The sequence below is a fragment of the Lissotriton vulgaris genome, chromosome 11 (assembly GCF_964263255.1).
Source record: "Lissotriton vulgaris chromosome 11, aLisVul1.2, whole genome shotgun sequence".
Taxonomy (NCBI): Eukaryota; Metazoa; Chordata; class Amphibia; order Caudata; family Salamandridae; genus Lissotriton; species Lissotriton vulgaris.
Window position 1 is genome coordinate 111,822,676 of NC_141699.1, and position 14,424 is coordinate 111,837,099.

A 14,424-nucleotide genomic window follows, 5' to 3' on the forward strand; every position below is an offset into this window, starting at 1 on the left:
ATTAAGAGGCAGGCATGGCCATCATCTAGAGATCTGTGTAAATCATCCATGATGTTCAGGATTGCCGTCTCTATACGACAGCCTTTCCTGAACCCAGATTGGAAGGTGTCGTGCAGGTTGAGAGGGATGTTGGTTAGTGGTCTGTAATAAGGTCATTTGGGTCGGTGTCTAGCTTTTTGATGAGGGGGTTGACTTGGCCCAGTTTAAGGGAGGTTGGCATAGAGCCTCTTGATCTGGAGGAATTAATGATTTTGGTCAATGTCGGAGCAATGATGTGTCTGAGATTTTTGCCAGAGAGGAGGTAAGAGAGTCAGAGATGCAAGTATGTTTGTTGACTTTTTCAGAGATATTTTCAAATTTGATCCAGGATGCATTGTTTTTCAGTTATATGTGATTGTGATTGGTGTTCTGGCTCAATGAGGAGGTGAGTTGGGGGGGGGCATCATTAGTTGGAAGTTTGGCAGCAAGGAGGCTACCTTTGGTAGAAAGAGGAACGTTCTACCAACGTTGGGGCAGGGAGAGGGGGTGGGTTGGTCCATTGAGATTCCAATGCTTGCTATTTTTTCAGAGAAGAATTTGGTGAACTCTTCACAGCGCTTAACATAGCCATCAGTTGGATGTTTTAGGAAAGAGGAGGTTTACTTTTTTAGATGTTGAAAAGGTCTTAAGGTCTGTTTCTGGAGTAGTCCAGTTGGGCTGGGAAGAAAGATAAATGCTCTCTGTAGATATTCTTTTTATATTTTAAGCGTTCAGCTTGGAGGAGAGAGAGATGGGTCAGCGAGGGTTGATGTTCTTTCAGCCAGCCTAAGTTGTTGTCTCTCATTATCACAGCCTTTATGAAATCAGGATATATAAGGGGTTGACGTTTTGAGTTTAAAAGGGGTGAATGTGTTAAGAACTGCCATTTTTGTGTTATAGTGGGAGGTGAGGTCGTCGGCTGAAGTAAGATCGGCTGGAGGTAAAATTTGTGAAGTGATTAAGGATTCTAACTCTGGTTGAGGGATTTGTATTCCTTGCCTAGAGTTTAGGACGATTAGTTTGGGCATGGAGCTTAGATTGGTTGACATTGAGATCTATTAGAATTAGATGGTGGTCAGTCCAGTTGGTGGGTAGGATGGACTAAAGGGATATGGTGTTTAGGATGGAAATGACTGCATCGAGGGTCGAGACCTCAGTGTGAGTTTGTTTTTGGAAATAATGGGTAAGATGTTTTCGATTCAAGGAAGTTAAATAAGGCTTGTCCTGTTGTATCTTCAACATCATTCAAGTGTACTTTTAGGTCTTTTAGTATAATGTTTGGGGTTTCCTTCAGGTAGGGTTATTTTATTTGGTCTGTCAAATCCTCAAAGAATTGTGGGGCATATTATCAAGGACCGGTGTAAAAATTATCGCCGCTTTATCGACAGGAAACTGCCGAAAAAACATCGATAATGGGCTTGATAATACACCCTTGTTAATTCCCATAGAAGCCCATGTTAACACAAGAATATGGGCTTCAATGGGAATTAACAAGGGTGTATTATCAAGCCCATTATCGCCTTTTTAGCTGCAGTTTCCTGCCGATAAAACGGCGATAATTTTAACACCGGTCTTTGATAATATGCCTCTGTGTTCTTTCACATGGAGGGGATCAACACCTAGATATTCAGAGGTAGAGTATTCGGTGGGCAGGAGGGTTTTAGCTAATCCACCACTGATACGAGTCTTGCAGTCACAGCGAATGATTGAGAAGCCTGGTTGGGTGAGGAGATTGATAAGGTAATAAGGTGATTTAATCCAATATGATGTCGAGTTTGAGTTCAAGACTGGTGATTATGGGGGATCAATTGCGAGGTGGTTGGATCTGGGGTGGATTGATGGTCGTCGTAAACTAGAGAGCGTTGTGCTTAGTCCCAAGCTTGATTTGGTCTGAGGACTGTGTGGATTCAGGTGAGTTTGTTTGGTCTAACCGCTTTGGGGAAGTGGGCCTGGAAGGAGGGGGGAGATAGAAATTGAGGTATGATCATAGCTTTATGGTGTTGGGTGTATGGGAAGGGAATATAGTGAGTTTGGATCCATATGGGATGTTGATTGTGATGGTTACGTGCAGGTGCTGTAGGAAGTTTTCTCTACATTTGGCGGTTTTCTTGGTATAGAAGGTTACATTTGTTAAATTTGTTATAAGGCCTCTGTTTTTTAAGCTGTAGTAAATGTTTGTTATTAGTGTTTTTGGGTGTCATTTGAGGAGTTTGTGCTTGTAGTTGTTTTCGGCATTTTTGGAGAGATTTTGTGATTTTTTTTTTATGCAGTAAGAACTGGGACCATATCTTTCCTCGATGGTGGCGTGTGAGGCCATAGTTTGGTGCGAGTGGAGTAGTTTAAAGATATTAATGGGAGAGCTTGATCGGTAGAGATAGGAAAGTAGGATGGTGGAATTAAGTGTGATAGGAGGGCTGGTAGGGAGAGGTCTTAATTGGAGAGAGAATCTGGCACCTACTATGTGTGGGTGGAGGTTAGTGTTAGCGAGCTGGGTTTATTATGTCATTGTTCTTGGTGGCCTTGCGTGGCTTGATAAATCTGACTCTAGTGTTGCGTCGCCCTCACGTCCCCATGTGTGTTGCATGGGTGACGCGACACTATGATAAAAATATCCCAAAATGTTAATAAAATGGCACATAAGTAGGGGTGCTGGATGGAAGAAAGGCCATTGGAGAGCGGACGAAAGACACGACTGTTTAGGAAGGGGGATTAGGAGAAGAGAGATAGGGAGAACACAAGTCACAGAGAGGTAGTAAACATTTAATAACAATGATCTTGAAAAACTTGGTTGAGCAACCAAGTGTTCGTACCATAGACTAACCCAAAGGAACATGAGTGCTGATGGTTACTGTGTGCTGATGCACCCCTCCTGCTGCTGGAGCAGAAGATAGTATGATGAATTGAGAGGTGAGTAGAGCGGTGGTTGCCTTGATTGGCAGGCTGGTCCCTGGCCAGTCTTAATCTATATAATCTGTACTGTTCCATTGAATTTACCAGGCTAAGCAGCAGCAGATTGCTGTTAAATCCAGCACTGACTACATTGTTATTATATAGTTTTTTTAGCTCGTCTCGTGATTCTCCTGTGTGCTATCTTCATCTATATAGCTCGGAGAACAGTTAAAGTGGACATGCGACCAGAGGGCGGAAAAGCTGGCCCTGCTTTGAGGAACTACAAAGACATAAAATAAGTTCTGCTGCTGAAAAACTTTAGGGTCGCTGCTCCAATATTGATCTGTCAATACCCACCAGGTCTTCCTTCTCAGTTCCCAATGGCTCTCCCTTTCAACATTGCAATGAAAACAGGAATACTGTGGGGCTTATTTACAAGCCCCTTGCGCCACCGGCGTGTCACTTTTAATATGGGAGAAAGTGATGCACCGGTGTCCGCAAACGCTTCCTCTCGCCACAACGGTACTTCGAATCAGTCAACAGCTTATTCACTTCAACGCATCGCAGGCTCAAATCTCCATCCTTCTTCGTTACAATCCAGTGTGGCCGAAGGAGCCAGTTTGTAACTATTCCAAACTAGTCAGAACTTGTCCCTCTTGACAGGTGTGAGCAGGAAGCACAGTTTTGATTATGGCTCGCAGGCATACTCAGTCAGAACAAATAGCATGAGCCTAAATTTCCATTCATTTAACAATAACTTGTTGATCTGGTCTTGGAATCTGGCAGGGCTACTCTCAGGTGCACAGAAGGTGTAACTGGTAATGAATTCTAGAGCAGCTACTGTTATTCTTGCAGAAACGTGGGCCATTAGTAACTTGTCGTTAGAGCATTGTGGGCCTCATTTACAAAAAAAATGCGCAGCGTGGCAATTCAAGCATTTTGCTGCACCAAGCGGCTTCATTTTAAAAGCACAGGGATGCGTCGCATTAACAACAATAAGATGCCTCTGGATGCTTTTCCCTGCTCTGGCGCACGACTGGCTTCCATGCCCCAGCGCTGGCACCCTTGCGTCATGCTGCAGGTGTGGCTGCATTGCTGGGATGATTGTTTTTGTGCAGGAAGGAATACCTTCCTGCACAAAAACAATCATTGATGGAATTTTCCTCTTTGTATGTGTGCTGCAGAAAAACATATGCATACAGGAAAGATCTTTCCGGGTATCGGCGCCGCCGCCGTTCCTTTCTCAATCCCATCCCATCGGTCAGGGGGTTCCTCAAGGCCCTGCACTAAGCCCGTCTCTGTTTAATCTATATGTTCAGCCTCTCGTGGCTGTGGCAAAGGCATGGGACCTAACGTTGGTATCATATGCTGACGATACCCAGCTTGTTATCACCTTAGCTGAAGGGCCATCAACATCGGCCACGAGGTTCAGAGACGGGATGGCTGCAGTAGCCCAATGGATGGCAGACAACTGTCTACAGCTTAATGCAAGCAAAACCGAGGTCCTACTGGCAGGGAAGAACATCTCCCTTTGGAACGAGCACTGGTGGCCGGCCTCGCTCGGTACTATGCCTGCGCCAAAGACTCTTGTTAAGAACTTAGGAGTCTGGATGGATTCATCACTTAGCTTTCAGACCCACACGAAGAGAGTGGCAGCCACATGTGTTGGCCTGCTTAGAGGCTTAAATCCCATCCTGAAGTTCTTTGATTCAGCAGTTCGGCAGCTTATTGTCCAATCCACGATACTATCGCGTCTGGACTATGCCAGCGTGTTGCTCTTGGGGGCTAATAAAGCCGTGATACAGCGACTCCAACGAGTCCAAAATTCAGCTGCCAGAACCTTGGTAGGACTTCCTCGCCGGTGTTCTGTTAGAGCCACGATCAGTAGGCTGCACTGGCTTCCGATCAATTCCCGGATCCAGTTTAAAGCTCTCTGTCTGGCATTTAAGATCTAAAAATCCGGGCACCCGGAACTATTGCGCCACTTCTGATCCCGTATGTTCCCAAGCGTAGCTAGCGTTCACTGGGACAACATCTGGTGATCGTACCACGGACTAAACTCTGCCGTATTGGCGGTCGCTCTTTCCGGGTCATGGCAGCCAAGCTATGGAACTCCTTGCCGGTCCATATTCGCGGAATGGAGGATCTGCTGGCATTCCGGAACGCCATAAAAACCTACCTCTTTCCGTTATCATAGGGCTTGCGACTATGGTGGGCTGGCTCTTAATTGAATCTGTATCCTTTAGATCTAGTAGCGCCGGGACGCCTCTTTGCTGGGGCAGCTGTGCGCTTAGAAATCATTTAACATAACATAACATAACATAACATAACAGAAAGAGGAAACAAGCATTTACAATGCAATAGGTCTCGCATTAGGAAAGTTTGAGCTATTGGTCCTGTAAATGACAAATATTTTATTTATGTGTTGGTTTTGAAAATAGCTAAATTAATAGCTTTGTCATGGGCTGGAACGGTCAGCAGTGGCTTGTCTCCCATCCAGAGAAGCCCTGGCCTGCTCGCTGGGGCTGGACGGGGCAGCTCCAAAGCTGCTGTGCACGTGCTGGTGTCTGTCGAGTGACATAGTGGGCGAAAAAAGATGGACTGGAATGCGGCCTGCAGCGTTTGCCAGTAGCGGAGACGCTGGCATTGCACCCATCCCCGCTGTGCATGAATCCGAGCTGGAAAGAGGCCGAGGGCGCGTGTTGATGCTGTCAGTATCCTCACGTGCAGGCATAACGGAGATGAGAGGCGGCATAAGGGAAAGAGGGGTATAACGAAATGGAGGGCGTGCAAAACAGGAAGGATGAGAGAATGGCTGAGTGAGACAGAGGGTAACAGAAAGACATGGGAGGGGAGACACATCTGGGAAGATGAGGGGGAGGGGGTTAGAGAGATGCGTGCGAGAAAAGATGACGGGAAACAGAGGGAAAGAGGGAGGATGGTAGAAAGGAGGAGTCGAGGGAGACATGAGCGCCTGGAGAGGGGCGGCGAGGCAGACATGCACGAGGGGTACGGGAAGAGGAGACGAGGGGTCAGAGAGAAGTTAAAAGTAAAATTAGAGATAGGGTGAGGGTGGGAAGAGAGGGCGAGGGTGGGAATAGAAAATGCTAAATCACAAAAAGCCGTCATGTGGCTCGGTACTGGGTGCAATTTCTGACTACTTTTTCCCCTCATTCAGCTCAGCTGATGACCTGTCGAATGTGATTATGTAGGTGATGTCATGGACGAATCCACTGCCATGCCATAAAATGCAGGGAAAACCAAAAAAATGGGACACATTGGAGAGCACTGGACTTAGACACACGTAGGTGCAGGATTCAGAATAATGCAGATGTGTTTAAGGACATCGGAAAAGAGGCTCGGGGAGCACACTTGGAGCCTTGCAGCACTGCATCGCATTCCAGGCACGCGTTAGCGACGCGCTCCTCTAATTATTTCTGACACTCCTCGGTGCGGGAGTGAGCATACGGGACATGGGGCACTCGCCAGGAGGCTTTAGGGCAGGGGGCTGCGTTGAGGGCTGGAGGGCGGCCCTCGGCCCACCAATCGTGAAAGCAGACACGAAGTAAAATGTCACTGGCACATCCATGTCTCAGAACTGCATGCCAAACCGAAAATCTTTATTTGAAAATAATTTTTTGGCGTAATTTAAAAATAAATAATAGGTAAAAAACCCCCTAGCCTCCCTTGAGAGGATCAGAATGTAGCACAGAACACCATCAGGGCCAGGGCTTGTCTGAAACATTTTCGGAGGCAGCGCACTTTTTAGCTCACTAGTCGTCCTCCCGTTATACTGTTATAGGCTCTACGCCGGAGGAGGGAGGGGGGTTGGCAGCCATCGCTTCCGAGGGCTCAAGGCCCCAGGCGACCGCTGCAACTGGCGGCGACTGCAGAGGAGGCCGGCTGTTTCTCAGTGATAGCATTAGGTTGTTATGGTAACGCGGGTTTTCTCTGTGATTGAAAGGAGCAGAGGTCACGGAAAGAGCTGGGTGAATAGAGGAGATGGAGGGCAGAAAGAAAGAAACCCGTGCCTGGAAACAGGTCTGGAATAGCAATGAAGGAGGGAGTCAAAGATGGAGAAATGGAGCAAACAGCTATGGCCGAAGGAAAGGAAATCCAGGGCAGGAGGAGAGTGTTATGGAAGTTAGTGAAAGATGGATAGAAGGAAGGAACGAAGGACAGAATTAAAAGAAGGGGGGAGGAACGAGACGAAGGCAAACAAGCAAGAAGGGAAGAAATCAAACAAAGAAATGACAGGCAAGGTAAAAGGACAAGCTCTTGCCATTGCTGTGGGGAGGGAGAAGGAGAAATGCGAGTCTTGCGTGAATTGTGAAGCAGTGGGCGGGGAAGCAGATCCCTTTGAAGATGCTGGGCAGAAATGCAAGTCACGGCCTGGCGGCCGTGAAGTGTTAAGCAGTGGGCGGGGAGGCAGGAGCAAATGGTAAGGGGAGCCTTTGAAGAGCAAGGCAGGGGGATAGAAGCACGTTCACGAGCACGTGCACTTTTACAAATCCGCATCGTGAACTCAGCTTTGTGGTTTGACTGCAATAGATCTCTCTGCGAGACCTAAAACAAGGAGAAATACAAGTATTTCTCTTCGTTGTGCCACTCCTATCCCTCCCCTGGAGAAGCGTAGAATTCTGACACATTCCCAGCTTTTAAAATCTTTATAAATCTGGGAATGTGTCCGGTTCCATGGATGTTGCATGGGAACACCCACAGCAACCCCCATGGAACGCCGCTTACTCGCAGAATAATGCATAAAAGGGGCCCATATATACAAGGCTATGAAAAATCAAGCAGGGTAACTTTACGTGGCCTTGTAAATATGGACAGGCACGCTGCACTTCTGGTGTGTCCAAAAACGTGATGCACTGGCAGTGCAATGGCCTTGTATATGAGGCCCTGTGTGTTTAGTTGCACTGCCACAGCTTCTAAGAAAGGTCACGCAAGTGAGTTGTAGCCACTCTACTAGTAATTGACTATGCATGGAACTATAAAGACATCTATCCTAGTAATATAGTTCAGGGAATAAGATTTGATTTTCATTGATCTACACTGAGTCAGAAATGTTCCTGCTTGTCATTTTATGTATGTAGCCCTTCTGTATCTCAGAACAACATAAAACTGATGTCAATACTTGCTTATTTAGGCACAGTAGAAACCATACTAGAGAGGTACGTTAGCACAACCGGTCTATATGGCTGCTATTGACGTTTCAACAGCCTTTGACCAAGTCGAAAGACCAACTATAACACATTGACTGCCCTCCGGATAGGTGTGACCTTTCTAAAATTAATAATTGATCTACATTGCTCTACCTGGTGCAAGGTACTAATGGGAGCAGACAGGGAAGACTCTGCCCGCATAGAAGCACGGACCGGTCTAAAACAGAGTTATTCTCTCCCTTCCTGTTCTCATTGTATCTTTGATTTACTAAGAATATTCTTTCATCTGAATGACGTTCCTCCCCACATAGGATCACGCCTCATTCACACCCTAGTGTACATTGATCATCTAATTTTATTCTTTCTTCCTCCAGTCAGTTTGCAATTGCAATTCAAGTTGGATTAAATGTATTGCTTTGCTCGCAAACACTTTCTTAAGAGCAGTGTGCAACAAAGTATGGCGTCACTTTTAATGGTGAGAAGAAAAATAGCGAGTGTTAGAACCTGTCGCTATCTAGGAATAGTAATTTCCATTAACGTCATCATTAGGCACTATATTAATCAGCAGAGTAGTAAGGCCATGGCACACAGGGTTGGGGTGGCTAGGAGTGCCTCTTCTTGAGATCTAGAGAAAGGGAATTTCAGGCTTTCAATTTTATATCCAAACCTAAATTCTTAGGCATGATCTATTTTTCAGAAAACAGAAGAAAAAATATTGTGCTCACTCTGCTCTGTGGAGACACTAATTCCTGATCCAAGCTTTGCCTCTTGAATTTCTTTTGTCAAACACTTATTCATTGACCTGGTTGCAGAGATTCCTTGGTGTTATCAACTGATCCATTCCAAGGTAAGTCTGCCAAGATGCAGTTTGAAAAAAATGCTCGATATCAAACCATGGGACACATAGTCTCTTTCTTTAGACTTTAATCATGCTCTACAGATTTCTTAAATGACTTAAGAATACTTACAAGATTAGTCACAGGTCAGTCTAAACTGGCCCCAATAAGGGCTATTCCACTAGCTAATTATACATTTGATAGAGGTTACTGCATTTGTACTTCACTTCATAAATACAAGCAAATGTCCATCATTTGTGCTTTTCCAATTCTGATATATTCTGCAATATTTGCACAGTTCATTTACCGCCATTGTTTTTTGTGCTAGAAAACCGCCTTTCTTTTCACACACCCAGATTGTCAGATACATACTCTCACTTTGAAGTCAGAGAAAGAAAAGTAAATATCAAGCTCTCTCAGAAGTCATAGCCTCACATTTGACCTCTGTCTTTAAGTGCACTGTAAATGTGACAAGATAAGAACAAAATGTAAAGGCTTGTTCACAGAAAGTGAGCACTTGTGGAAGAATACATGGAGCGATTCAGAGAGGTGGTAAACAGGCTATGCTCCAATGTGCAAAGGCATGCTGGACAGCCTTTAACAAATAAAACTAGCAAATAGAAAGTAAGCAAATGTGAGATACAAATCACAAAACCAATGAGTGGAATGCATTCCTAGGTCAGCTTTTAGAATGTCCCCAAGAAGTCTTTAGCAACCAGATAACCGTGCTGTCTGGTAGGCTTCAATCTGAAAAGGAACATGGCCGTGGCCTTAAAGGGGAAGTTACATCACTCACTGGTTGGTTGAATTTACTATTTGACAAAGTTTGCAAGAATACAAAGTCCATTAAACATACAAATATATGTATATACTATTGACTCAATGCAGTCTATTTGTGTTGAACACCCTCTGTTACTGTGAAAAAGAACTGCACATGCAGGGGCACATAGGTGAGTGAACATTTGTAAAGCTGTAGAAATGGTCAACATCTAAAGCAGTTTGTGGAGTAGATTAGAAAAGGAAACTGATACTAAGAAACAGCCCATGGTGTCTCTTCTGTATTTCAGTCTATAGGGGTTTCGACTTCTATAGAGACTGGGGAGGAATACAACTGTTTATGTGGTGCTTGAAGAGGGCCCTAAGGAGAGGAATGTGATTCAGGTGGGGAGTGAGTGTATAATTTAAGTGTTGTGTTTTGACTCGTACCTGTTTTTGGGGTATTCATCAGGAGAGGATCCAAGCTTCTATGAGTAGTACTTGAGTTCTCTGGACTTCGTGTTCTTGAGGTAAACTGGTATGTCTGTTATTTGGAGATTATAGGGCATATTATCAAGGGCTGGCGATAACATTATCGCCGCTTTAGCGTCCGTTTTCGGGTGATAATTTTAAGACCGCTCTAGCATGGCAATAATTTCCAGCGATAGCCGGCGATAAAAAATCACATGCTAAGTGTGGCCAGCGATAATTATCGCTGCCGCTTGATAATATGCCCCTTTCTATCTATATCTATATAGATATACTAGCAGCCCGTCCCGACTTTGTCCGGGTATGAATTGCTGCCGGCTAGTAGTATATTGTTTTGTAGGATTTCGTTTTGATAGCATTTGTTATCTGTGACATGCCTGTGAAATTCTCTGATTCACAGTGCACGGCTGATGCACTTAAGAGTGCGCGTTCAGTAGTGTGTGAACTCGAGTTTTCCTTCTTTATTTTTCCTTGCAATATTATATAGCGCGAACTCGACAACATGGCATGAGCACAATTTACATTACAGAAGAACACATTCATTTGTGGTAGGCACGGGGAGACAAAGCGATTTGCCTGGAATCACAGGATGTTGAGCTGATGCCGAGATTCGAACGTTGCTCCCCAGCTCTAAAGTTCACAATTCTAGAACTTGTGGCGGGAGGTGTGTCTAAAAGTGTATGTCGGTGCTGGCCATCAATGAGAGAGACCTGTGCATTTTTCAAATGGGTGGTGAAAAAATATGAGTATGATGCTGGAGGTGTGGGCCGCCGTGCCACCAATGTACTTACCGGGGGAGGGTAAACACCTATTATTCCGCAACTTTCTTTCCGCATACCATCACTCCGCATACTTTCATTACGAAAGTACCATGACTCCGGAATGCCATTATAACGGATGGCATTACATTTTATTTGCTTTTACCACGCATACATTTACAACGAAATTCGTTGTAAATGCATGAATGGTAAAATCATGGTTTTTTTTAATGTTTGGAATCGGATAAGGTAAGTATGGGTATAGGGGTATATGTTTTGGAGTACTGAGGTATATATTTTGGGGTGTTTGGGTATTTAAAGGGTTCACATATAGTTTTGGGTTATGGGGTACAGGGGTAGTTTTAGGGTTTAGGGATAGGTTTGGGTTTTGGGGTACAGGGGTATTTTTAAGGTTCAGGGCTAGGTTTGTGTTTTGGGGCACAGGGGTATTTTAGGGTTCAGGGGTAGGTTTGGGTTTTGGGGTACAGGGGTATTTTTAGTGTTCAGGGGTAGGTTTGGGTTTTGGGGTACAGGGGTATTTTAAGGGTTATGGGGTAGGTTTGGAGTACAGGGGTATTTTAGGGTTCAGGGGTAGGTTTGGGGTTTGGGGTACAGTGGTATTTTTAGGGTTCAGGGCTAGATTTGAGTTTTGGGGTACAGTGGTACTTTCCGGGTTCAGGGCTAGGTTTGGGTTTTTGGGTACAGGCGTATTTTTAGGGTTCAGGGCTAGGTTCGGGTTTTGGGGTACATGGGTATTTTTAGGGTTTAGGGATAGGTTTGGGTTTTGGTGTACAGGGTATATTTATAGGGTTAAGATGGGTTAGTGTTTAAGGGTTTTGTGCTATTTTAAGGAGTAAGGGTGGGTTATGATTATGGGGTGCAGGGGTATTTAAAGGGAGCAGGGTGGGATTAGCACACAATATGAGACATAGCATGGAGGGCGGAACGTACCACACGCCCCCAGCGTTTGTCACGCCCCCAGCACACGCCCACAGCACAACGCAGACACGCCCACAAGGGACTACTTTGCTGTCCCGGTTCTTTTACCTTTTAAATGTATATGGTGGGCGTATGCATCACTGTATATGGAGTAAGGATGAGATGACCTCATCATTGGTTCAGATATGTAGATTAGCGAGACCCACACCAGTTGCAGTTAAGTGGGGGGGTGGGATAGGGGGGGTGGGGACGAAACGCGGCTGTAAGAGATCTTGGTAGAGAGGGGCTACGTGAGCAGCCCCCAGGCGCAGGAGGGAGGTATCGTCATGCCGTACCGGGCCCACTTGGGGGGTTTTGGTTCCCCGATACATCTGTGAGTTAGTCGGGAGGTAGTAGACGGAGGGAGGGGTATAGAGCCTGTGTGCAAGGACCTACAAGGAGTAATGCAGCACGGATTGTCCACAGTTTGGGAGTTGAGGGGGGGAGATAATATTCAAAAGCAGATATCAGATCCTTGACCGACTGTAGATCCTGAATTCCCCTGGGCCATTGCCAGGGGTGAGTTTAACTGGTTCCTGCGCCGCCCAGCCTCCGGGATGTGGGCTCTAAGGCTGTGTACTGCTTATTGGTGGGACCTGTATGGCAGGGAGGACGGGCAATCACATCGGTCTGTACAGTTGTATGTTTTTCTATTTTATGTCTGCAATAAAAACTATTTTTTTTAAAAATGGTGGGCGTATGCATAGCCTATGTCCTTCTGCTGCAACTGCCTTTCCAACGCTGTATTGGGTGTTGTGATTGGTGCTGTGGTTTCTGAGATTACCCGCCTCAAAGGTTTGAGCTCTCTCTTTATTATATTAGTATGGATATGGATACATATATATCTATATCCCAATTCCTGAGGAAAATCTGTAGGAAAATGTAGTAAAGTTTATAAACCAGGGTCCTCAATAAGTGAACCAGTAATATGTTGTAGAATGTAGAGAGTCAAAAAGTAAAAAAAAAAAGAAAAAAAAGTATTCACAAACCATCGGACTAAATGAAAAATGTATCCTGTGAACTGGAAGTCGTGGGTTAGCAAAGCAAAATTTGATCGTGGTCGCTTAAGTTTTGCGAACCAGCAAATCCGGATCACAAATCAGCAGCGTAACTAGAGTGCAGTTGCCATTCGATAAGTTTGAAAAAATTGTGTATCAGAGTTCCTTTCACAGGACATTTCTGCCTCTGAATCCATGAGAGTCAACATTACCAGAAAGCCACCAATGAAGAAGAGACAGACCATGATGTAATGTTCCAGGTTTAACGCAGGCTGGGCACAGCAGGACCATCTTGTAACTTAGGAAGCGGCTCGTCATGCGCTTGCGTTGCACCTGCTGGGCCGCACCTTTGTAACTTCAGTCATAAACAAACTATAAATGAAAAAGAGCTCTTGACCCAACTGAACTTTTGCCAGAGCTGGGCTCCTCACACAGCAGCATCAGTCTGTTTTTGGCTGTGGTACATCCCACTGAAGAGCCATGTATATTTATAGGTGTAATGCTTTGCACTCTTGATAAAGTAGGGTGTCCATGTGACTTCATGCCACCAGAATATTGCCCCAGGAATTTAGTAGGTATTTGTCACTCTTTTTGCACTCTCATTTGATGTTGTAGAAAGGTCCTTGATGCTGTACCCATTTATTTGGGCATGCGGTCAATGGAAAGTAGGTGATCCCTTCATTGGGTTGCTGTGTCACCCCATACAAATGAGGGCATGCCTTTGCCCATGCATCTGCACATACCACAGAAGCAAGCTGAGACCCCATGAAAGGACTCACTGTTTGCGATTTTTGCAGGGCCAACTTCAAACATTCGGCCTTCATCCTTGACTTCTTGCTGGATTGTTTTTTGCTGGCCGTAGGACTCTGAGCACTTTACCACTGCTAACCAGTGATAACGTGCATGTGCTCTCACTAAAACATGGTAACATTGGCTCACACCCAATTGATACATTTTATTTACTTATAAGTCCCTAGTAAAGCACGCTACATGTGCCCAGGGCCTGTAAACTCAATGTTACTAGAAGGCCGCAAGCACGAATTGTGCCACCCACTTATGTAGTCCTCTAAGCATGTCTCGGTCATTACAGAGCCTGTGTGTGCAGTTTGAACTGCCATGTCAACTTGGCAAAATATCCCTTTGGCCATGCCTAAACATTCCTTTTCAATACATATAAGACACCTTTAGGGTAGGCCCTGGACAGCCCAAAGAGTAGGGTGCAGTGTATTTAAAGAGCAGGACATGCACTTTGACATTTTATGTGTCCTGGTAGTGAAGAACACTTAGATTCAATTTTCACTACAGCAAGGCCTATATGTCCCATAGGATAACATTGGGATTACCTTATTACATTTTATGAGTTTTTTTCCAAATGGGAAGTTATAGCTGATTAAAGTTTGGTGTATCTGGAATCACAATTTAAAATCCAAACTTATGGTGAAATTGGATTTTAAATTGCAATTCTGAAAATGCCACTTTCAGGAAGTTGGAATTTTCTTACTTTACCCATTTAGTGCCTGCTGCCTTTTTTCTG